The sequence below is a fragment of the Pipistrellus kuhlii genome, unplaced genomic scaffold (assembly GCF_014108245.1).
Source record: "Pipistrellus kuhlii isolate mPipKuh1 unplaced genomic scaffold, mPipKuh1.p scaffold_m20_p_3, whole genome shotgun sequence".
NCBI classification, from domain to species: Eukaryota; Metazoa; Chordata; class Mammalia; order Chiroptera; family Vespertilionidae; genus Pipistrellus; species Pipistrellus kuhlii.
In genome coordinates this window covers 70,858,137-70,882,675 of record NW_023425529.1, presented here as the reverse complement: position 1 = coordinate 70,882,675, position 24,539 = coordinate 70,858,137, and positions in this window count along the sequence as shown.

The window sequence follows — 24,539 nt, the reverse complement described above, 5'->3', positions numbered from 1 at the left end:
TTTGATATCTACTAAGGGAGATACTTTTTTTTTCTTTTTTCTTTTTTTATCACACTCTGATTGCTTTGACTGGGACAAAAAAAGTTCCCATGTAGAATTCTGCTGGAGATGGTTTCCCCACAAATAAGTCACCATTTGTTTTTTGTAGTCTCTTTCTGCATCTCATTTGTTACTGTGAAGGAGAATGACAACGAACTTTGGGTCCAACATTTTGGATTAGATGTCAGGCTCTGACAGGTGTGAAATAAGCCTATTGCAGCTTATCTTCATTGGTCCAGGTGCTCCCTTGTCTTGGGTCTGCTTCTTATATCCCCATGGTTCATCTCTCTGCACTATTTAACTCTTTATGATCCTTTGCTTCTCAGCTCAATCATTTATTCAGGAATGTCTTCCATTAGTATCCAAATTCAGTCAGTTAATCCCTTAGAATACTTCCACATGATACTGCTAAATTACTGGATAAATGAGATCTATTGATTTTTCCCTAATTAGTGACCTTGATCAACATCAAGATTCTTCCTGAGTACCTGTTTTGTTTATTCAAAAGAAACATTTTCTTTTCTTCTTTTTCTATTGAGATTGCCATGGCTATTGCCTCTACAACCCTTTAAAAATCAGGAGAGACTATTCTCTCACAATATTGGCTTCTCTATTCAGTAGCCTCTCTTCATCTTAGGTCTTAACCTGAAATTCCAAATTTCTAATTGAATCCAACATCCAAGCAGGCCAAGCTTGAAAGTTGCCTTCCATTCTTTTGCAAGAGTTTATGCTTTCTTTCCAGTGATTTTCAGGCTCCCACCCCCCCACACCTCCCCAAGGATTCAAAGAATAAGAACTGTACTTTGTTTTGTTTGTTTTTCCAGGTAATAATAGGCTTATAATTATTTTATTAAATTAATGGAAGGATCCATAAATAACCACACAACTAGAGAGTACCCAGTCACCAGATTAACAAAGAAACAAGTGGAACTAGCATTTCAGAAATCATTATATCCATGTATGGGAGCCCAATACTATCTCAGTTATAGTCAGTTTGAGATAATGTGTTTGTTACAGATTGGGTGTAGAGGGCCGCCTGAGAAGGCACATGGACATCCTTTAAATTGTTAGCTGAGCCCAAGGCACTGGCAGAGCACCTTTGTCCAGGTGTCAGCAGAGGCGGGTCTAGATATGTAAATCCAGTAATGCTAGAGCCTAGTTAAGAATCCAAATAAGCTCCTTTGACCCTATAAATAAACCTGCGTGGCTTGGGGGGTAGCCTTTGCTGCCTCTCCATCAGAGAGATGGCGCCCACCTAGCGCCCAGCTTGATGAATCTATTTCTGCCTCCATGTCTCTTTCTTCTTTCTCTAATTTCTTAATCCTCAGCTCCTCCACTCAGGAACCTATCATTTTCCATGATGGACACGGAAAACAGAGAAACAGCCCACTGCAATTGGGAAAAGCATAAATTGCATCTAAATATACATGATTTTTATTTAGTGATGCCTCTCAGTGCAGGAATTGAATATTAAATAGAATTTTTGATCCCTCGATAAGTTTAAAGATTTCATTTAAATAGACTTCTAAATACACAGAACACATAACTTGCTATAAAATTCAATGTATAATTACAGTTAGTCACACAGGTTATTTACAAGTAGGCAAATACACTCAGGCAAAACTTGATTACAAAATTTAGTGTGTGTTATTATTATTATTGAATTTCATGCACTGGTGCCCCACAGCCCCTCCTGTACCCTCTTCAATTTGGGATGTCCGACTGCCATCCTGTTTAGGCCGGCAGTAGGACATCTCTCTCACAATCCAAGACTGCTGGCCCCTAACTGCTCACCTGCTTGGTGTCTGATTGCCCCTAACCTCTTCTGACTGCCAGCCCAATCACCCCCTAACTGCTCCCCTGTCAGCTTGATTGATGCTTAATTGCTACCCTGCTGGCCCAATGGCCCCCAACTGCCCTTCCCTGCTGGCCTGTTTGCTTCCCAACTGTCCTCCCCTGCTGGCCATCTTGTGGTGGCATCTTGTGATGACATTGTAGTGCAATGCCACCTAGGCTTTTATTTTATTATATAAGACTAGAGGCCCAGTGCACAAAATTCGTGCTTAGGGGGGGATGTAAGGAGGTGGTGGTGTCCCTCAGAGCAGCCTGAATCCTCTCCAATCTGGACCCCCCTGAGGGATATCCGACTGTCCATTTAGGCAATTGGACATCCCTCTCACAATCCAGGACTGTTGGCCCCCAACTGCTTGCCTAACTGCCTTCCTGATTGCCCCTAACCGCTTATGCCTGACTGCCTGATCACCCCCTAACAACTCCTATGCCAGCCTGATTGATGTCTAATTGCTCCCCTGCCAGCCTGTTTGTCCCCAACTTCCCTTCTCTGCTGGCCTGGTCACCCCTCACTGCTGTCTCCTGCAGGGTTTATCACCCCCCAACTGCTCTCCCCTGCAGGCCTTGTGACTCCCAACTGCCCTTCCCTGCTGGCCATCTTGTGGTGGCCATCTTGTGTCCACATGGGGGAAGGATCTTTGACCACATGGGGGCAGCTATCTTGATCTTGAGTGTGGAGTGATGGTCAATCTGCATATTACCCTTTGATTAGGTAGGATTATTCACCCAAGGAAATTTTTTTCCCATTGATTTTTTTTTTTTTTTTTTTTTTTTTTTTTTTTTTTTTTTAAAGAGAGTGGAAAGGATGAGGAGAGACTAAGAGAAGAAGAAACATATATGTGAGACACAAATAGATTGGTTGCCTTCTGCATGCATCCTGACGGGCTGGAATCAAACCCATGACCCTCAGTCCATGGGCTTACACTCCAACCACTGAGCCAAACCAAATAGGGCTAGTGTGGATTATATTTAAGATAATAAATTGCATTTGAATATTATTTATAACATTTTTAAGAAAACAGCATATGTGCTTTCTCTTTAGTTCATGTTTTCAGCTTTTCAATATTCCTATTGTTAAAATTTTGTTTTCCCTTTCTCAGAACAAGAACAAAACATCTTATTAATTATTAGAATTGGCTAATCTTTTGAAAAATTATTTTTGTTTTAAATCTGAAGCCTTAAATATACTTTGCCATTCCTTTGATCTTGTAACAATAATGTGTTCACTGTTCTTATTAAAAATGAAAAATAATGTTTAAATCTGTAGATTTAGGTGAGACTTTGATGAGGCAAAAGGACACAGGGAATATGAGTCTGAACTACTAATTTTTCTTCTCTCTGTCTCTCTAGAGGAGAGGGTAACTGCAAATTTGTCACATCTTGTTCTTGTGGATTACTGAGAAACAGAAAAGGGCGGTTGCAGTGATTAAACATAGGGCAATCTCTGGGTGAATCCTTCTAGAATCTAGATCCTGGAAAAATGGCGTTGAAAGGTTGCAGATGAGAGGGTGGCACACACAACTTACCCTTCTTCTTGGCCCAGCCTTAATTTTAACTCCGTAGGCTTTAATATGAATTCTAGGCAAATGCATTTTGGAAAAAGATCCTGTTCATTTTGCTATTTCACCACATGCCTCAGCTTTCACTCTTAGATTGAAAGATTACATGCTTATAATGAGGATAGAAAAGTTGATGTCCCAGTCGGCATGGCTCAATGGTTGAGTATCAACCTATAAACCAGGAGGTGACAGTTTGATTCCCAGTCAGGGCACATGCCTGTGATGTGGGCTGTGTGGGACATGCAGGAGGCAGTTCCTCAATGATTCTCTCTCATCATTGATGTTTCTATCTCTCCCTTTTTGAAATCAATAAAATTATATTAAAAAAAAAGAAAACTGATAAATAAGTACTCAATAGTTAGCCATATTTATAAGTTTTTAATTGCAAGTTCCACTTCCTTGTGTATTATATACTAATAATTGTAATGGTAATACAATAGGAAGCACTGTTGTAAGCACTTTACACATACTAACTTTACAATAAACATATGAGGTAGCATTATTATCCCCATAGTATAGATATAAAGCTGTGGCATAAGGAAGTTAAATAATTTGCCAGAATATTTGGAGACGAGAGTTAAACTCAAAAAGTCTGGTCCTATAGCTCAGTAGGCTTTTCTATTTGCAGCATTCTATACTACACACACACACACACACACACACACATATCATATACATACATATATACATATATGCACATATATATATATGTTGCTATCTATGCAATAGAATCTGTTAGACTAGTTACTAATTTACATGCAGACACTTTCTAATTTTTAGTAATAGTAATAATTTATTTTAATTATTACAAAAAAGAAAAGGAACATTTGAATACAATAATTTTTATTTTGTCTTTGAGAGTGTTTTTACCCTAGCATCTTTCTATGCTATATTTTCTTATCTAAAAGTCAAACTGAAGAATAAAACAAAATCATTTATTACATAGTTTATCTACTCTAGGTAATGGCTCTAAGGCAGATCCATAAATCAAATATAGACAGTACTTACTTGGAAATTTAAGGAACACATGTTAAAAGCCAAGATTTTTTTTTTTTTTTTTTTTTTTTTTTTTTTTTCTGGTGAGAACCAAAACTCTCTAACGGTCTTTCAAAATGGAACACTTTTTGTTTTATTGTTTTCATTATTTGACTAGGTTTATTCACTTTTACAAGTTCAAGATAGAAAATTCCACTCAATTCTCTTAGGAATAGGAACAAAGACTTCTTTAATGTCACAGGCTAAAATATATGTATATATTGCTTAATATAACTTCATTCCAAATATATCTTAACCACAGGTTCTCATGAAAAAAAAAGTGTGTTTTTTATTTAAGTTTTATACATGAGACAAGGAAAATAAATATTTTATAATAAAGGTAACTTTGAAAAGCAACAAATGTCAAATGGTATTCTATCAGGTTTTTAGTGAGAGCATATCTTTACATTGACAAATTCCAATTTGTACTTTTTGGAAGAGGTGTATTTCAAGCACCATTTATTTCAACTTGTTATAAGTCATTTATCTTTGGTGAATATCTTTCAAAATTATATTCTAACCAATTTAATCTTAATTATTTTTCCAATTTTACCTATAGATATCTGTTTACTGAGCACTTACCTCAACTAGACTTCACATTTAAGTGGCCTGTGATGGGCCTTTAGATTGTTAGAAACATGTTCTGTAATGTTTTTCCTCCTTACAAACATTCATTCTGACCAAGCTGGTTCTGATTTGTATTTCATTTATTTGTATTTCATTTTTTTGCCCTTTAAACTTTTTAATCTCATAACTTCCCATTTTCTAATTCTTTCCAAATGCCAATCTTATTGTTTTTTTTAAATATCATTTTTGTTTTTCTTTTTTATGGTTGTGTTCTGTTTGTTTCTCTGTGTCTATCATTCTTTAGTTGTTACTTTTTTCATTTTTAATAACTCTTCTTTGTATAGTACCTATGCAGGTAGGTATTCAAAAATATTGACTGCTTGATAGAATCACTGCCAAAACTAATCCAAAGCAACTTTTGTATATGCTAAAACATTCAGACATTTAGTTAGCTATTTGTGGGGAATCACTCTATAAAGTATGATTATCTTACCAGTGTGCTATGCAACTGAAACTAACACAAAATATTATTGAAAGAAAACTGTAATTGAAAAATAATTATTTTAAACTGGAAAAAAAGCTACATTCAAAGTTCATTCATAATAATGTTCTCACAATGTTGTTTTGGTTTTTAAAAGTTAGAAAAATATACATGTCCAATAATTACTAGTAATGCTTTGTTGAATAATTTGTGTTATAATTCAATGATGGGGTAATTTTGAACACTTAACAATAATGTTGAAAACCCATATTTTTGTTTGACATGGGAAGATGTTCACTATATAACATTATGTTTTAAAAATCAGGTTCGAAACAAACAAAAAGAAATTATTTTATTTGAGAAACTTCTAACAAATGATACCAAGAGAACGAAAAATTACTAAACTAAATGTGCATATGCTCCTATTCTTGTAGTAAATAACTCAATAATTTATCACACATAATATTACAAATTTTAAAGTGCATAACTGAGTTATTTTTTTAAATGAAGAGTAGCTCAAGGGGAACATTATTAAACTTATTTACATGCTATTACTTTAATTATGTTAACTTAATATATTATTTAACATAAGATTTTAAAAAAATTGTAGCATATTTGTTTTCCTGTGACATGGTAGTGTAAGAGATAATATAGATTTTAGAAAGAGATAATGAAGGCTGCAGCCTGCAAGGTGAATTGGATTGGAAACAAAAATGTGTCACAACGAGGCTGAGTAAAGGAAGATGATAAGAAGTGAGAACTACACATTCTGTGTGCATCTCACCTGCACACCATATCTATGCACTACAATCTGATCCCTTTGGAAGAGGAAATGGACTATCCATTATCTTTTTGTCCCTGGGGACTAGCACAGTGCATCACATAGATGTCCAAAAGATGTTAAAGTGTTCTGAATTCTTACCTTTATTTTTCCAATTAAAAAATAGTTTAGCCGAAACCGGTTTGGCTCAGTGGATAGAGCGTCGGCCTGAGGGACTGAAAGGTCCCAGGTTCGATTCCAGTCAGGGGCATGTACCCTGGTTGCAGGCACATCCCCAGTAGGGGGTGTGCAAGAGGCAGCTGATTGATGTTTCTCTCTCATCGATGTTTCTAACTCTCTATCCCTTTCTCTTCCTCTCCGCAAAAAATCAATAAAATGTATTTTAAAAAATAGTTTAAAAGACAACTAATTTATTGTATTAGTCAAGGTGATCCTGTTTTTTTCATTGTAGGAATGTATAATATACACCTTAGTGGCGTACATATCTTCCTAGAGATATCTATTGGATTGTACTATTTAAGTAGTACTTAAATTATAGAAGTACTTTTACTATAGAAGATGTGAATTGGAACCACATGTGTACGGATATGATGAAACAAGCGGCCTGTCTCTAGCTCTAGCTCTAGCGCTGTGCCCTTGTTCCCTGACACTGATGTGTACATTCCTAAGTAGATTCTTCCTTGAAGCCTACGCTTCTCCTTTCCCAGTAGTGTTTGGACCAAATTTGATCTATCTTGTATCGATACTATATATTTCTCAAAACCATGATTTATTACCAATTCAGATATTTTCTTCTGCCCACATTCAAATGTACCGGTGATAGAAACAAAAAAAGAATAGAGAAGGATCTTAATGTTCTTAATATGAGATAATCTTGTACATATCCCAAGATAATGGGGTTTTATTCCTGTACCCAATCAAACCTTCCTTCTCACAGCTCACTCGCATAGATATTTATTGTTTTATCCGCTCTAAATGTTATTGACTTACTTCTACTTCCATTTCTTCAATTTGTTTATTGCTTATATCAATCAGAATTTGCTCAGGAAAGCAGATGCTATTCTATATATTTCAAGATAAAAGATATAGTACAGCATTACAGGCATGCACAAACATGGGCAGATTTGGGGTCAAGCTTAAAAACCTCGGTTCCGAAGGTCAGGGTCATGGAAGATAGCACGCTGAAGCTCAGCAAATGATAACTTTACAAGAACTTTCCAGGAAAATCCTACTATTCTCAAGATTATCTGAGAAGCACAGTAAAGTGAGTAGTTCTTATTTGGCATTATGTGAATGATCTAAATAATATAAAATGGGTTTTACCAAAACCCACTGTGAGTCAGTCTCACACCTCCCAGTGCATCAAGCCACAGCTTCCTCCAGAGAATAGAGGCATCCCTTCTCCCAAGTGTTGCTGAGTTCTAACCCATAACCACACATGGAAATAAATTCTGGAAAACGTAGTTCCTGGGTCTCTTAAGTAATACAGAGAAGACGTTAAAAAATGAATAAAGTGGATGATAGTAAGTCCTACAAGTGATGCTGTGGCTTATTAACTTTACATACTTTAAAACTATAAAAAGCTAAGAACCATATGATTTTACTCATATGTGGGATATAAAACTGAAACTTATGACCACAAATAGCAATGTGATGATTGTCTGGGGGGTGGGGAGAAATGAGGTTCTAATATGAGGTGACAGGAGAAGACTTGACTGGGTGGTGAACACATGGTGCTATATACAGATTCTGTAACTTAGAAAAACACACATGAAACCTGTATGTTCATGTTAACCAATGTCACCCCAATACAATTTAATTTTAATAAAAAGCAACACCATTTTTTATTCTGCCCAATTTCAATATTACCTGGTCTTGTTATTGGATTTTTATGCTTCTTTCTGCTTCTTCTTTCCATCACAGTATCCAAAATTTGTGCAGGTGTATTTTTATTTCCAAAAGTAGTGGTCCGGTGTACAGATTCATGCACATTGAAAGAAAATTAATTAGAAGATGTGTGTGGTAATTATGCTACTGCAAAAAATTACATGTCAGAATAATATATATACCGTGTTTCCCCGAAAATAAGATATCCTCTGAAAATAAGACCTACTTACAGGTTTCCTTCTGAGTGAAATATAAGGCATCCCCCCAAAAATAAGGCCCCCCCCCAGGCTAAATATGAGAGATTTGGTCCATTGATTCTGAAAGAAATGGAGTCACAAGAAATTCACCAGGAAATTCAGGAATTGGATTGTTATGATGATGTTCCAGAAGATCATGACATGATTGTCATTGAATAAATGAGTAAATTCTTGATACTGTAGGATTCACAGTTTGTCTGGTTTGTGTTGACAACTATCGTACTACTGTACCATATACAGGTAATAAATTTCCTTTATTTTCATTTAACAATAAATGTGTACTGTATTCTTCTTCATGGAAAAATAAGACATCCCCTGAAAATAAGACCTAGCACATCTTTGGGAGCAAAAATTAATATAAGACACTGTCTTATTTTCAAGGAAACAGGGTATATTATATAGTATATATATTCTATTCTATTCTATTCTATTCTATTCTATTCTATTCTATTCTATTCTATCCTATTCTATTCTATTATTATATTATATTATATTCTAGATGCCTGATGCATGAAGATTCGTGCAAGAATGGGTTTTCCTTCCTTTGGCTACTGACACTGCCTTCGCTCCAGCTGGAGCTGCTTTTCTGCTCTGGCCCAGAGCTGCCTTTATGCCTTTCCGCCTTCCCACCCTGCCCAGAGGCCTGGAGCAGTTGGGGCGGTGTGGAATGCCTGTGTCGTTGCCGTGGTGAAGATGCAAGCATCCCGCCCCACCCCCAGCAGCTCGGCACCTGCCAATGCAAATTAACCCGCCATCTTTGTTGGGTTAATTTGCATACTCACTCCTGATTGGCTGGTGGGCATCATGAAGGAATGGGCATTTTTCATCTTACTCTTTTATTAGTGTAGATTATATATATATGTGTGTGTGTGTGTGTGTGTGTGTGTGTATGGATATATATAGATATAATATGTTATATCTATATATATATATATTATGACACACATCGACCTTCAAGGACATGTGTGCAATACAGGAGCTGACCCCTGGTGGTCAGTGAGCTTCCACAGCCAACTTCCCATAGTTGGCCAACCTCCAGCAGTCCCTCCCTCTGGCTGGCCAGCTCCAGTCAGCTCTAATCATTGGCCTGTCCAAGGGACCCCACCTGTGCAGGAATTCATGTACCGGCCTCTAGTAGTATTATAAAATTAAAACATGTGATTGGTGTCAGCAAGAGCTTTATATGCATCATGCATGAGTGAGTCAACATTTATTTTTAAATTGCCAGTGCGCATCATATGTACCAGTCAATCAGATGGTCGGACGTACATACAGTTGGTCACTTAGCTTTTTATGTATATTAATTTTTGTGTAACTCTAAATTAATTTTTTACTTTTTAATACAAATTCAAAGATATTAAAATGAGTTCTGTTTTCATGATTATGTGAGTTTTAGTTATTGTGGATAACATCTGTTTGGTTTGGAATTGCTCTTTGAAAGGGAATATTTTTAGAGCTGAAGTAAAAGAGATTATTTTTTTTACATCCGATAGTCATTTAAATAATGCCAATTTAACTTCTTTTCATATTTGGAGCATTGTTTTGTAGGCAACTCTTTTCTACAAAATACAATTTTCAATTTTCCTGCCTGCCTTTCCTTTTCTTTCCCTATCTTCCTTTCTTTTCATCTCTCTTCCTCCCCCTCCCCCCTCACCCATTTCACTCCCTTTCTTTCTTTCTTTCTTTCTTTCTTTCTTTCTTTCTTTCTTTCTTTCTTTCTTTCTTTCTCTTTCTTTCTTTCTTTCTTTCTTTCTTTCTTTCTTTCTTTCTTTCTTTCTTTCTTTCTTTTATTAATCTGGAAAAAATAACATACTATTTTCACCAAATAACTTCCTAATATCTCTAACTTCCTATTCATTCTAGTGTCAGGAAAAATTGTAAGGAACTTTGCAATGTGTAAGGAAGATTCCTGGAAGTACCACCTAACTCACCCTTAGGGGTTATCTATGCCACTTATTCTTTTTTAGCTTTTTTATAGCCCCAAGTTGTAGAAAATGTATAGGAAAGAAAATAATTCATGTCCATACAAATATAAATAGATTTTGTTACATGGAATGCAATCAATTTATTGACATGTGAATATTGAACAGTTTTCCATTTTAAAAATATATTTTATCATTTTTTAAAATATATTTTTATTGATTTCAGAGAGTAAGGGAGAGGGAGACATAGAAACGTCAATGATGAGAAAGAATCATTGATTGGCTGCCTCTTGAGTGTCCCACAAGGGACTTGGAGCCTACAACCCAGACATGAGCCCTAACTGGGAATTGAACCGTGACCCCTTGGTTCATAGGTCAATGCTCAACCACTGAGCCATGCTGGGTGGGCTATTTTAAGATTTCTGATTACCTACATATTTATGTATTCTTTGAATTAGTTGTTAAACTTTATTGTTTACTCCAATAATTAATTAGAAAATACAATTGTTGTCATACCTTCATTTTATGGTAGTTAAGTGTACATTTCAGTTGATTGGGTGGCAACCCTTTGATGGAAAGGTTGCAAGTTAAATTACCAGTCAGGTCATATGCATGGTTGTGGGCTTGATCAATGGTAGGGGGAGTGTAGGAGGCAGCTGATCAATGTTTCACTCTCACATCAATGTTTCTGTCCCTCTCTTTTTGTCTCTCTCTAAAATCTTAAAAAATACCCAAAAATATTATTTGACACTATCAACTTATTGATATCCATTCCATTACCTTTTATGAGGATACTGTTCTTGGATCCCACCAAACACTTTTTCTAAATTGGAATGACTCTAGACTTACCACACAGCTGTGATCATGGATTTTTTGTTTATTTCCTTGAATTTTACTTTTTCATTTTTTTGGGGGGGAAGTTGGAGGGTAACCACCTATGTGCAGTATCTTTTTTTAAAATTGAGATTGAGTACACTATTTGTCATAAAAATGTTTATTTTCTTCTTCTAAAATAGTAGTTTTTCTGAGTAGACTATTCTTTATTCAAAATTCATTTCCCTCAGAGCTTTAGGCATTGATCTAATGTCCTCAACCATCTGGTATTCTGTTGAGGGCATATTGCCAATTTGATTCTCATTGCTCTATCATGATCAACATTTAACTTTCCTCTCTCTTTAATAGCCTTTAAAATTCTCTATATTTTCTTTATAGACTGATATTTCATAATGATGAATCTTCTATTCATTTTTGGTTGCCACTGTAGGGACCCTTTAAACTATCCAGAATCATCATATTTCTAATTCTGGAATATGTTCTTTAATTATTTTTATAATCTTCCCAATTGTGTTTGTACTCTCTTTTTAGAATTTTTAACTCCCAAATTGTTGCTTTATAGTGATAACCTGTTTCTGTTTTATGGGACAAAATAATCTGACCTGAATATCCCTAAGGATGATTGATTTTTTAAAAGTTATTTTTGTTCCTGAATTATTTATTTTGTATAGGAAAAACTGTTATATCATTTCAATACCTTATACTTCTGGTTTTCTTCATATGCCTAGTGATCTTTAATACTTTCATTATATTTAGAATAACTTTAGTTGATTATTCTTTTTTTCTTTTTAAATACATTTTATTGATTTTTTTACAGAGAGGAAGGGAGAGAGATAGAGAGCTAGAAACGTCCATGAGAGAGAAATATCGACCAGCTGGCTCTTGCACACCCCCTACCGGGGATGTGTCCGCAACCCACGTACATGCCCCTGACTGGAATCAAACCCGGGACTTTTCAGTCCGCAGGCCAACGCTCTACCACTGAGCCAAACCGGTTTTGGCATAGTTGATTATTCTTGGTGAAGGCATAGGTTTCCATTGCAAGTGTTTATTTGTCATTTTCTCTCTATAATGCAGAGCTAGCCTTTTATGTGATGGAGATTCAAATACCTGTCTGGGAAGGCTTTGCCCTGAGGCATAAATGCTCTGGTTTTCCCCATTTCTTTCATTTCTTTAGAGAACACTTTTTTTTTTTTTTTTTTTTTTTTTTTTTTTTTTTTTTTTAACTGAGTGCAAATACTTATATGCTTGTATCTAAGAAGCAAGGCAGTAGAGTAGATGAATTAGGGAAAGAAAAAAGTAAGGACACCACTTGTCTTTTAAACATTCTTTCAATTTACCCTCTTAATGTTTTATTTCTTCTAATACTCCATTGATTTCAAGTTCAGAGTTCTTTAAAGGTGACAGGTTCACTCCTGTTTTTTTTCTAAAGGCCTTTCCTGTACTTTTTTTTTTTCTTTTTTCTGTTACCTCATTCACTCTATTAAATTATCAATAGAGATTTTTTTTTTTTTTACTATTGATGCTCTAGAACACATGTGTCAAACACAAGGCCCGCGGGCCAAATCCGTCCCGCCAGGCCTTGCAATGTGGCCCGCACCGCGCTGTCATCACTGCACTCCGCTGCGTTTCCATCACAATGACAGTTTATGACTGTTCAGTAAACCATTCGGCCCGCGATTTAGGCTGGATTTTAGATTTTGGCCCCTTCTCTGATTGAGTTCGACACCCCTACTCTAGAATTAAAAACAAAATCTCTGCTACTGATGATTTCTGTGTTGTCTTTATTATTATTATAGAATATAGATATATATTTAGATGAGGGAGTGAACTTGTGTCGTGGTTAAGTCACTCAAGGTTATCTATATATTTTTTTAATCTGATTACAATCTTTTCCTTTTGGGAATAGCCTCCTTAACCTATTGGAGTTTTAATCCAGTATTTGGACCTATGTCACACAGGCCATGCACATCATTCCCTTTCATTTAACTCTAGTGATTGACTCCAGTAAAGAACATATAACAAGTTTTAAGCTAGAGTTATTCCCAAGAAAATTTTTTCCCTTACTTGTACAATAGAAATAGTGTCAGCCTAGAGCAACTAGTGGCTATTTTTGATAACATAAAGAGAGAAACTCTGTGAAAATAGATTTTGCAGGAAGAAGAAAAACTGGAGGATGGAGCCAGACAGAGTTCTGGTGATTTTGTTTGTGTCCCTGAATACAGTAATATCTGAATCTATATTTTGTCTTTTATAGTTCCAGGAGTCAATTAGCTCTCTCTATTTTTCTATAAGAAAAGTTGTTTTTTTTCATTTGTGTCTTATGAGTTCTGACTACCACTATTAAACATACATGTTTAACATGTGTGAACATTAGGACTCAAGTAACCCTACTGAATAACCTGTATTTTTATTCACCATTGAATATGACTTTCCTTGGACAAATATAGTCTCAAAGATAGCAGAGAATTAAGTAAGCTGATTGGTTAGGGGCTTAATCGCAAGGAACAACAATAGCTTGTAATTATTGGAATCTAGGTCAGTGGTTGGCAAACTCATTAGTCAACAGAGCAACAAACTGCAGCTCATGAGCTGCATGTGGCTCACGAACCACAGTTTGCCAACCACTGGGTTAGTTTGTCCCAAAAATTTCAATTAATCATACTTAAAAAACTGTTGCACATGTATATTTGTTCAAATAATACAAAAAGAAAAGTCTCTCTTTTCCCAAACTACTTGATTTACTCATACTTGTTTTTTTAATGTACCCAAGATATTGATTTCAACAACCCAAATTAATAAAAAAGAAAAAGAAACAAGATTCAACGACATTATGTATTCCATAACTGGGTGCAGATGGGCTGATGGAAAGCAGCTAAAACACTTGTCTGGTAGCAGAGTGTTCCCATAGGAAAGTTATATTGAAAAATCATTCTGTGATATATTCTAAACACATGCACACTTGCCCCCTATTGATTCAATTTTAAAGAAAAATGAAAATACTTCCAGCTAACTATAATAACTTGGAAAAAATTGGGTATCTTGCCGTTTAAATAAATAACTACATAAATGTTTGGCAATTGGTCTATTACAGTATATTGAGGGATAATAAAAGCTATATGTAAAATCTCTAACTTTTAGTTTCTTTAGACTTTTCTTATTTGTTGACTGACTCAAAACATCATAGGTAATAAAAATAAAACCTATTTTTAAATAAATGTTTTGGGTACCAGGAGAAAAAGAAAAACTTATATAACTAATGATTAATAACATAAACTTTCTATGAGGAGCAATTGGTTTCTAAACCATAGACATACAGGTAATCAAGTGAAGACAATTTCTTAGAATTTGTTTTTAGTATTGAATTTTGGCATGAAAGATATCTCATGGGGAGACATATCATTTAATTAACAAAGTTACCAGAAAAAATAAAATGAATTAATTTTTAAATATTCTTGTGAACTAAAAGAGCAAACAAATTAAACATCATCTCTGAGCCATCCTAAGAAACTGAACTACTATATAGTAAAATTGTTTCTGCTTTCCCAGCTTAGAATAAATGTTTGCATAATCATATGTAGCTAAAGTAATTGCAAATTAATGCTCTGGGTTCATGCTCAATTTATATGACTGTGTCTTATTTCATATTGTGTAATAAAATTCTCATTTTATTCCTCATCAAATTTAAAGATTCTAGCTTAGAGCAAATGGAAGAATTACATTGTCAAAAGCTGAGCCCATCTGTCACCCCTGGAGGTCATCTGGCTTCATTATTTATTCTGCTGAAGTGTGTGAGCCAAAATTTAGGTTTTTAGAACTTGAAATAGTTCATATATATTTATTTTTGGGACCATATTTATAGTTTTCATCATTTTTACATTAAAGAAACAGCCCTAATGTTGGTAACAAAAGGGTATCTTCTCCTTAAAATATAGATGTATATTTTTAATATTTCAGAAAAAGAAGTTAAATCAAAGGGTATCAAGAATACATATAATACATGGATCCAGGGTTTTATTTTCTTCTTTGATTTTTGTTTTCATTTAAAGAGACTTTGTACATAAGTAAAATGTCCCTCTCCATCTACTCTTTTTTTCTTAAATTCATGGACTGGCCCGAGAGCATCAAAGGTATAGTTTTAAAGGTAGGGGTTTAGTAAATAAGTACATTATTAGATGGTTATAGTTTTGTATATTTATTAATTCATGAATATGTCATAATAAGAAATCACCTGAGTAATATATAGTTATCATTTTTTGGCATTTCTGTGATGATTTTCCAATATTCCAGTGATAACATTTATTAATACACATTCAGAAACCTTACTGGGTCAACATTTACTAAGCAAGTCTAAAATACTTATCACAAGATAGCAATCTTGGGTGAAGGTCAAGATGGCAGCTTAGGTAAATGCACAACCACATCAAAATTATAACTAAACTGCAGAACAACTATCATTCAGAACCATCTGAAATCTGGCTGAATAGAAGTTCTGCAACTAGATAATTAATGAAGAAGCCACACTGAGACTGGTAGGATGGGTGAAGGCGAGGTGTGGGCTGGTTTGACATCAGGTATGGTGGGTTTTTAAATCTTGGGTGCGGAGGTCACTCCTGAAGAGTGAGGGGTACCAGCCCCACTGTAGACTCCATCAGCCCAGGGTTCCAGGATCAGGAAGAAAAGTACTCATAACTTTGAGCTGTGAAAACCAGTGGGGATTTAGGCTGAATGACATGGAGACTGCTAGGGTCCCAGGCAGTTTCCCTTAAAGGCCCAAACAGGGCCTTACTCAGACTCACTCCCTCTGAGCTCCAGTGTTGGGACAGCAGCTTGAAAAGAACCAGGGACATATAGAAGGGAGTTAAATTCTCTGGCATCAGGATAAGAGCTGGGGGCAAAGCTTTCTCTAATCTGGCTCCATATCCTCACATTTAACACATTGAGATATTCATATTAAAGCCTTATCAATATCTTCTATCTTCATAAACTTAAGAACCTTACATGATTCAAATAGAATTTTCTTTGACTGCTAATATGTAAGTGGTTAAAATTGTGTTTAGTTATTTTTAGTCAATCAATGTAGCTTCTTAAATTGATAAAGCTACAATTTATAGAAAAAGTGTAAAATCAAGTGAAAACTCAGTTGTAGCTTTTTAGAGTAAATCTATTTGTTGACCATGTGCTCTACTAATCTCTCCACCTTCCCAGTTGCCATTGGGGGCATTGCATTTTTAGTGTCACCAGGAATAAACAATCAGCCACCAGTGGAACTGTTGTAAATATAATATTCATTCTTTGATGGGAGATATCATCTTAATATTCTGATACTGAATCTATTTCTTCTTGGAATTTATTAGCTACACTCTAAGAAAGTACAGTGCTTACTTTCTATAAATTAGAGGTGAAGGGGAGCTGACTATGTTACCCCAGAATACACCACTTTGCATATTAATTATATTGAATTAAATTTACTTAAGAAACAGCAAGTGCAAGGAAGGACACTCTGACCTGCCTTTGTCCCCATGAAAACAGGAAATCAATTTCCATTTGAAGGTATTTTCCCCACACCAGAAAAATAGACAACATCCTTATCACCAGAGATAAACAATCCAGGGCCCAGAAAGCTGAATAAACAAACCTTGTTATGTCTTCACTAGTTAGTTACCTAAAGTCCACAAATTTCTTGTGAGTTTGTTTGTTTGTTGTCTAAGAGATATAAAGGCTACCTGCTTTAGTCACTTTAGGTCTCATTTCTATGAGTTCCTGTAATTACAAAATTAAATTTGTTTTTCTCCTGTGAATCTGCTATGTAAATTTAATTATTAGAAAAACAAACAACCAAACAAACAAACCCAAATGGGAAGGGAAATTTTTCTCCTCTACAGGGAAAATGTGTAAAAAAATAAACATGTAGAAAGAAGTATTTTTCACAGGGGCGATTTAAGATCTTTACAATTAATTAAAAAAAATTCTCTGGTCATGAGTCAGTTAACAGTGTGGTGTTATAAATTAAACCGTATTGTTTAGGAGAAAGGAAATGATTTTGCTATTCAAAGTGCTCTCCACAATTCAATTGTGCTCCTACTCTTTACCCTGCCCTGTTATATTCGTGCTCCAAGAAAAGCTGAAATTATTTATTAAAAATAATATGCACTTTATAGGCATTATTTAATCAAGTCTCACATAAATAGAGTGTGGTATTGTTATTATGCTATTTTTAAAAGTGAAAAAAAATCAGGCTTTAGGAGTTAATAGCTTGATCAAAGTCATATGCTAGAAGTTGCAAAAGCTATATTTGAAACCAGCCTGCTTGTGTTTAGAGCCTTCGTTATGAACATAATCTTGTTGCCTTTTAGTTTTATTTGCTGTCTTAAGACAGGATTATTTAAAATAAAAGTAGCTACTATGCAAGTTATTTTTTTCTTTATAGAATGACATCATAATATTGCCCAAAGCTCATGATCCTGTAACCCATTCCAAAATTAATAGTACCTTATAAAACCTGGCACTGTTGTGTCAAGAAAAATGGTAGTTTTCCAGTGCATATACTTTGTATGTTGCTCAGCTTTTAAAATTTTCACCTGAATAAAAAATTATAGATAGCTGTTTAGAGGAAAAAAAAAAAAAAAAAAAAAAAAAAAAAAGATAGTTGTTTATTGATTTGAGCTGCTCTAATGGTAGAGACACCAAAACACTCTTACCATTTTTCCAGTTATAAACTTCAAATAAGTTATATGTGACTCTGTAAGAATCAATAAATGTTCTATTATCCTAAGACTAGGGGTTCAGTGCACAAATTCATGCACCTTGAAAGGAACTGTGGCAGTGAGGCTGCAGTGGGCACAGGGTGGGTCTTGGCCCATCCTCCCCACCCCTGCCTGGCTCCTCTCACAGCAGCTTCTGGTGCCCTGTCTGCTGGCATCCCTGCTCCCACATGCTGACGATGTGGAATAATTGGGGCCAGCACCAGCAGCTGGTGCAAGTGGAGCCTGCACTGTCAGCAAGTGTGAGAAGCAGCTGTTTCCCCAATAGCCCCTCAGGGGCAGCAAGAGGTAGAGAAACCCTCATGGGTAATTGGGGTTTGCAGCCACTGCTCACACCAGCTGACAATGCTGAGCAGTAGGGACTGGCGCCGAGTGCTGGCAGTGGGTGTGAGCACTAGCTCTGGTACCAGCTGTGGGTACGAGTGGAGCCAGTGCCGGTAGTGGGTGTGAGTGGTGGCTCAGGCACCAGCAGCAGGTGCAAGCAGGGCAGGTGCTGGCAGCAGGTGTGACTGTGGGGTGGGACTGCAGCGCAGGGAAGCAAAGAACTTTCAGTAACCACCAGAGGCTCGCCCTGATGACAACGACCAGCACCCCACCTTGATCTGGTGCCCTTGCTCACCTGCTCTACCACCCCACTGCGGCCAACGCCTGCCACGTTCCATGATCTGCCACCTGCTGCTGATGCCCACCATGTCCCCACACTCACCCTCTGGTGGTCAGTGAATGTCATAGTGACTAGTGACTAGTTGTTTGGTTGTTTCACCATTTGGTCTATTTGCATATTAGCCTTTTATTATATAGGATGTAATGCTTAAGAATCTTACAATTCACATACCGTTCTCAATCTCAAGGTGTTGATTATTAATAATGGAAAGAAATCTGAATTAGAAAACTATAATGGATCAAGTAAATAAAAGCAGACAAAATTTTATAGAGAGCTCGGTTTTTTATAATCTTCTTGAGATAAATTTATATTTTAGGAATTTTTTTTCTTTTAATTTTTGAGGAAAATGAACCATGTGAAAACAATATCTGAAATGAGTGCAATTATTACTAATTAATAAATTTAACACAAGTAAAGCATGTCTTATGTTTAATAACTACTTCATCTAGTATAACATATGCCAACTCCTACTGTTAAACATGGAAAATAAATTTCATATTGATTGATCATGAATTATCTATTTTAGGCTCATATAGTTGATGCTTTCTTGCCTACTGCCCTTAAGTTCTTAATGAATCAAAAATGCCATGTTTACACAGCTTTTTTTTGTTTTTGTTTTTGTTTTTAGCTATACTTCTTTTTTATTTATTTCACTTATCTTTATTGTTGAAGGTAAAAAACAATCCCATTCACAGGCTCTTTTAAATCAACTACCTAGAGTAGCACTGTAAGAACAAACAACCTCTCCTCTTCCTCATTGCCTTCAGCTGTGAGTGCATCTCCATGCATGTTGGCCAGAGTGGTATCCAGATTGGCAATACCTATTGGCAGCTCTATTGCTTAAAATGAGGCACCCAGCCCAATGGGTAGATACCAAGTGACAAGACCATTGAAGGGGGGATGTCTCCTTCAATATCATCCTTCAGAGGTAAGCATGTGCCTACTGTCGTAGTCGGCAAACTGAGGCTCGCGAGCCACATGCGGCTCTTTGGCCCCTTGAGTGTGGCTCTTCCAAAAAATACCACGACCTAGGCGAGTCTATTTTGAAGAAGTTTAAGTTTAAAAAATTTGACTCTCAAAAGAAATTTCAATCGTACTATAGATATTTGGCTCTGTTGACTAATGCGTTTGCTGACCACTGGCCGAGGGCAGTGTTTGTAAACCTGGAATCCACAGTCACTGCTAGTCTACATTGGCACCTATTGTCAGCTCTTCCATGCTGAACAACTAGTCACTATGACGTGCACTGACCACCAGGGGGCGCGTGCGGGAACATGGTGGGCATCAGCAGCAGGTGGAGAGTGTGGAGCATGGCAGGCAGTGGGATGGTGGAGCAGGTGAGCGGGGGCACCAGACCAAGGCCGGGTGCCGGTCACTGTCATCAGGTCGAGCCTCTGGTGGTTAGTGAAAATTCTTTGTTCCCGTGCACTGCAGTCCCACCCTATGGTCACACCTGCTGCCAGCACCTGCCCTGCTTGCACCAGAGCCACCATTTGCACCCACTACTGGTGCCGGCCCCTCTCGCACCACAACTGGTGCCAGAGCTAGTGCTCACACACACTGTCAGCAAACAGCACCAGTCCCTATTGTTCGGCAGTGTCAGCAGGTGTGAACAGTGGCTTGACGGGGCACCTCAGGCCAGCGGACCTGACACTATGCCCCTGCCTGGTGGGGCTTGATGGGGACCTCAGGCTGCTCCCTCCACCCTGGCACCAGGCTAGGGGACCTCAGGCCATGCCCCTCACCAAGCAGGGTTTCATGGGGGACCTCAGGCTTCGCCCCACCCCGGTGCCAGGCTGGGTGACCTCAGGCCAAGACCCTGCCTCAGGGCCAGGCCTGGGGACCTCAGGCCACACCCCCTGTCTGGTGGGGCTTGGTGGGGGACCTCAAGATGGGACCCCCAACCCTAGTGCTGGGCTGGGGACCTCAGGCTTCTTCTCTCTCCTGGGGCGAGGGGACCTCAGGCCCGTCCCCTGCCCATCAGGGTTTTACTGGAGACCTGAGGCTGCGCCCTCCTCCTGGTAGGGCCTGCTGGGACCTCAAGGCATGCCCCTCCCCCCCCCGCCCAGCAGGGCTTGACATGGATGGAACCGGGCCTGAATATAGCCCAATTCGGGGGGTGGGCAGCTGGACTGGGTCTTGCGCGATTTTGAGGCACACGTGGTTGGGTGGGGATTTTACTCTGGGGCCTGTGGTGCACCCCAAACTCTGACAGGAGGATTTTCATATACATTTTACTATTTTTTTTTCATCTCTGACACTTTTATTATAGAGAAAAAGAAAATAACAATATTAAAATATTTACTATAATTAATCCCCTTTTAATATGCATGAATTTTGTGCACCTAATTATTAGTATGAACTATAAAATAAGAAACTGCAGACCAACAACAACAAAAGACAATTAAAATTATATAATTATCTTTAGCTAACTTTCCCCAAATTATTTGGCTTTGGACTTCAACAACTCCCCTTGGTTTTTGTGTTAATATTACTGGCTACATTTCTGCTTTAATAGTCTGTAGAGCACATTTTAGAAACTTCTGTAGAATTCAGACATATGTCAATTCACAGAAACTATAAAGTGGTGGTGCTTTTATTATTTCTACTTAATTTGAAATAATTAGTTGATTTGGATAAACTTGGTTAGGTTTATTCCTTATCAAATATATTTTAAAGTAATTTTTATTTTTTTCTTAATCCTCACCCAGAATATTTTCCCATTGTTTTGTTTATTTTGTTGTTGTTGTTGTTTGTTTTTTAGAGAGAGTAAAATGGAGAGGGAGAAGCACAGAGAGAGAAACATCAATGTGAGAGAGACACATTGATTGCTTGCCTCCTGCACATACCTGACCAGGGCTGGGAACAAGTCTGCAACCGAGGTACACGCCCTTGACAAGAATCAAACCCAGGACCCTTCAGTCTGCAGGGCAACACTCTGTCCTCTGAACCAAATTAAAACAAATTTTCTGCCCTTGCTACAAATGCCCTCAATTCCCATAGTTCCAATACAAAAAAAATTTAAAAGACTATTTTATGCCAGACATATGTGAGGATTAATCATTCACACTGAGTCATGTACATATCTGATTCAAGTGTTGAATGGCAGATGACTTATGGGTCAATATTAAATTATACATGTAAGAAGTTCTCAAAAATGCTTGACACACTGAAGAGATAAAAAACCAGGCAAATGGAATAGAAAATAATACTTTAGATATCGGTTGAGCTTTATAGAGCAAACTTTAATTTTCTTGCCATGCCAAAAATGACAGCTCTCTGCTCCTAATATTTAAAGCTTGTGTGTGATAGTGAACAAAATATTTTCTGAGATAAAATCTTGCCTGATTTTATCACGATCTAGGGTCAAAGCTATGAATAAAAGTATTGCTTATAATGAAAAGATACCCAGTTAAATTTTACATGAGAATTTAAAAATTGGTTATTTTTTTGTAAATTCTTTTTAAAAATGTCACCTCTGCCATTTATGTGGGAATCTAAGAGGCTTTTCATAGATTTACCATTTAAGGTCTCTTGATTTTGTAAGCTCTTATAGTTATAAAATTTGATTTTGGATCAAAAGTCAGACCTAAATTAATTTAACACAAAATGATAAAATAAGTGTAGAAAAACAGGGAAGAAAATTTAAACCGCTTACCAGAGGCTTACTACTCTTAGCAGAATAAAAATATTTGACCACAATCATCAAATTTATTTAGTTAACTTTTATTAACATTAATGCCTATTACTCTAGTGAAGCCTATATAGCTAAACTCACATTTCACTCAATAGCATTTGAGGGAAACAGGCAATACTACATAACATTAAAATCTCCACTTAGTTACTAGCGAGTTAGTGGTCATTTTATTAAAAAAATATATAATTTTGAGATCTAGAAATTTATTCTTAAGCTTAATTAGGGATGTGCTCTCTTAAAAGTAAAAATGTCTAAACAGTATTATTTATGAAAATCAACAAATGAAATACTAGAAGTCATAAAAGTCAGATTTATTGTGATAGAGAATGAAATGCCACATATCCACAAAGTGTTCAAATAATACTAATGGCATATGGAAATTCTGAAATATATAGTTTTATTGATTTCAGAGAGGAACAGAGAGGGAGGGAAAGGTACAAACATCAGTGATGAGAGAGAATCATTGGCTGTATCATGCAAGCTCCCTACTGGAGATTGAGCCTGCAACCCAAGCTTGAACTTTTAATCAGAATCGAACCTGGGAACCTTCAGTCCCCAGGCTGACACTATCCACTGAGTCAAATTGGTTAGGGCTCTGATGGTATATAATACTTTAAAAAGAAAAAATGATAATAAAATTATACATGATGAAAGTCTCATTTTTAATTGTGAAATGATTATGTTAATAGAGTGGATACTTGATATGCAGACACTGAAAGGTCAGTGCCCAGAATTACTGCTTCATAGTCTTTCAGAGCCCATGCATTCTTCTGTGGGCCCCCCCAGAAGGGGGAGAGAGAGAGAGAGAGAGAGAGAGAGAGAGAGAGAGAGAGAGAGACAGAGAGAGAGAGAGACAGAGAGAGAGAGAGACTTCTTTGTTCACCTGGAGTTATGTATTCTCAGGCTTGGGAGGAACCAGAAGCTTTTTCAAACTGAATGATTAGCTTCCCAAACTTTCACAGGCTTGCATTGGTTTCACCCCCTGATCTTTCCCCCAGTTTAGACTGGCGGGCCTGGATGGCCCAGCACCTCTCCTTGTGACATTTTGACTTCATTGCATATGTGCTTACCTTGTTCTATTCCTTCCCTATGTGTTCTGGGGGAATGGACTGGTGGTTTACTGGTAAAGTGTCACAGAAGGCCAAAGAAATACCAAGCAAGCTTCCTGGAGAAAGGGAGGGACCCTGTTTATTAACACTAGTGGACTCCCAGAATAATTTCCAAATCAGAGTGAAGAAACATGCAGAGTCTGTCTATATATATCCTGCCGGGGTCTTTGTCTTGCAGATATGGTTCCGCCCCCTTCGTGGCCCTGCAGGAAGGCCCCCAGGTGTCAGGCCATATTTGATGGTCCTGCATATCAAATATCCCCCCCCCCCCCCCCCCCCCCCCGCAGCGCATTTAGATAAGTTCTGCAAGACCAGTTTCCTCCTCAAAAGCAAACAGTCCTCTGATTCCCCGCTGACTATGCTCAACAATATCTGACTTCCCTCCACTCTCTTTTCTTTATTAACTAGCTAGCTATGGCAGAAGCTTAACTTAATATTAAAATAAATCTTTTGATACAGGAAAATACTGTATCTTAAACTCAAAATGTTTTTAAAAATTCAGTGGCATTCCATATGAAGAAATGCTTATTTTTACGGAGATGACAACTTATATTAGAAACTTATATCATAGCTCACATTTCAAATTTAAAATTCTGCACCAGTTTAACCTGCTCTCCTTGGGATTGTTTTTCTCCCCTATTATGCAGGTTTCATTATATTTTTCCATTAGTGAAGCAAGCAATGACCCAAAGAATCCATGCGTCTCAGACATATAATTTCAGAAAGCAGAAATGACATCATTGATTTTCCTTCCCAATTGAAGTGCTATAAAAGAGAGAAGAGGATATAGAGATTCTATATAAAATAAAGACATGCTTTAGTGTATGCAACAATTTGCTCTCTGGTTCTCACCGAAGATGGCTTATTCATTTTAAAATAAATTTACCCTAACATCATCTCTTCCTTTCTCATTTGCTCACACATTGTTCTTTCTTTGTAAGGGAGGGGAGGTTGTTTCCCTTTCAAATCTTACAGTTCCCTCAATTCATAGATTCTTCCTATTCTCTTCAAATTAGCCATCCTTTTTCTGTGTTCATCTCTCTCTCTCTCTCTCTCTCTCTCTCTCTCTCTCTCTCTCTCTCTCAGAAAGAA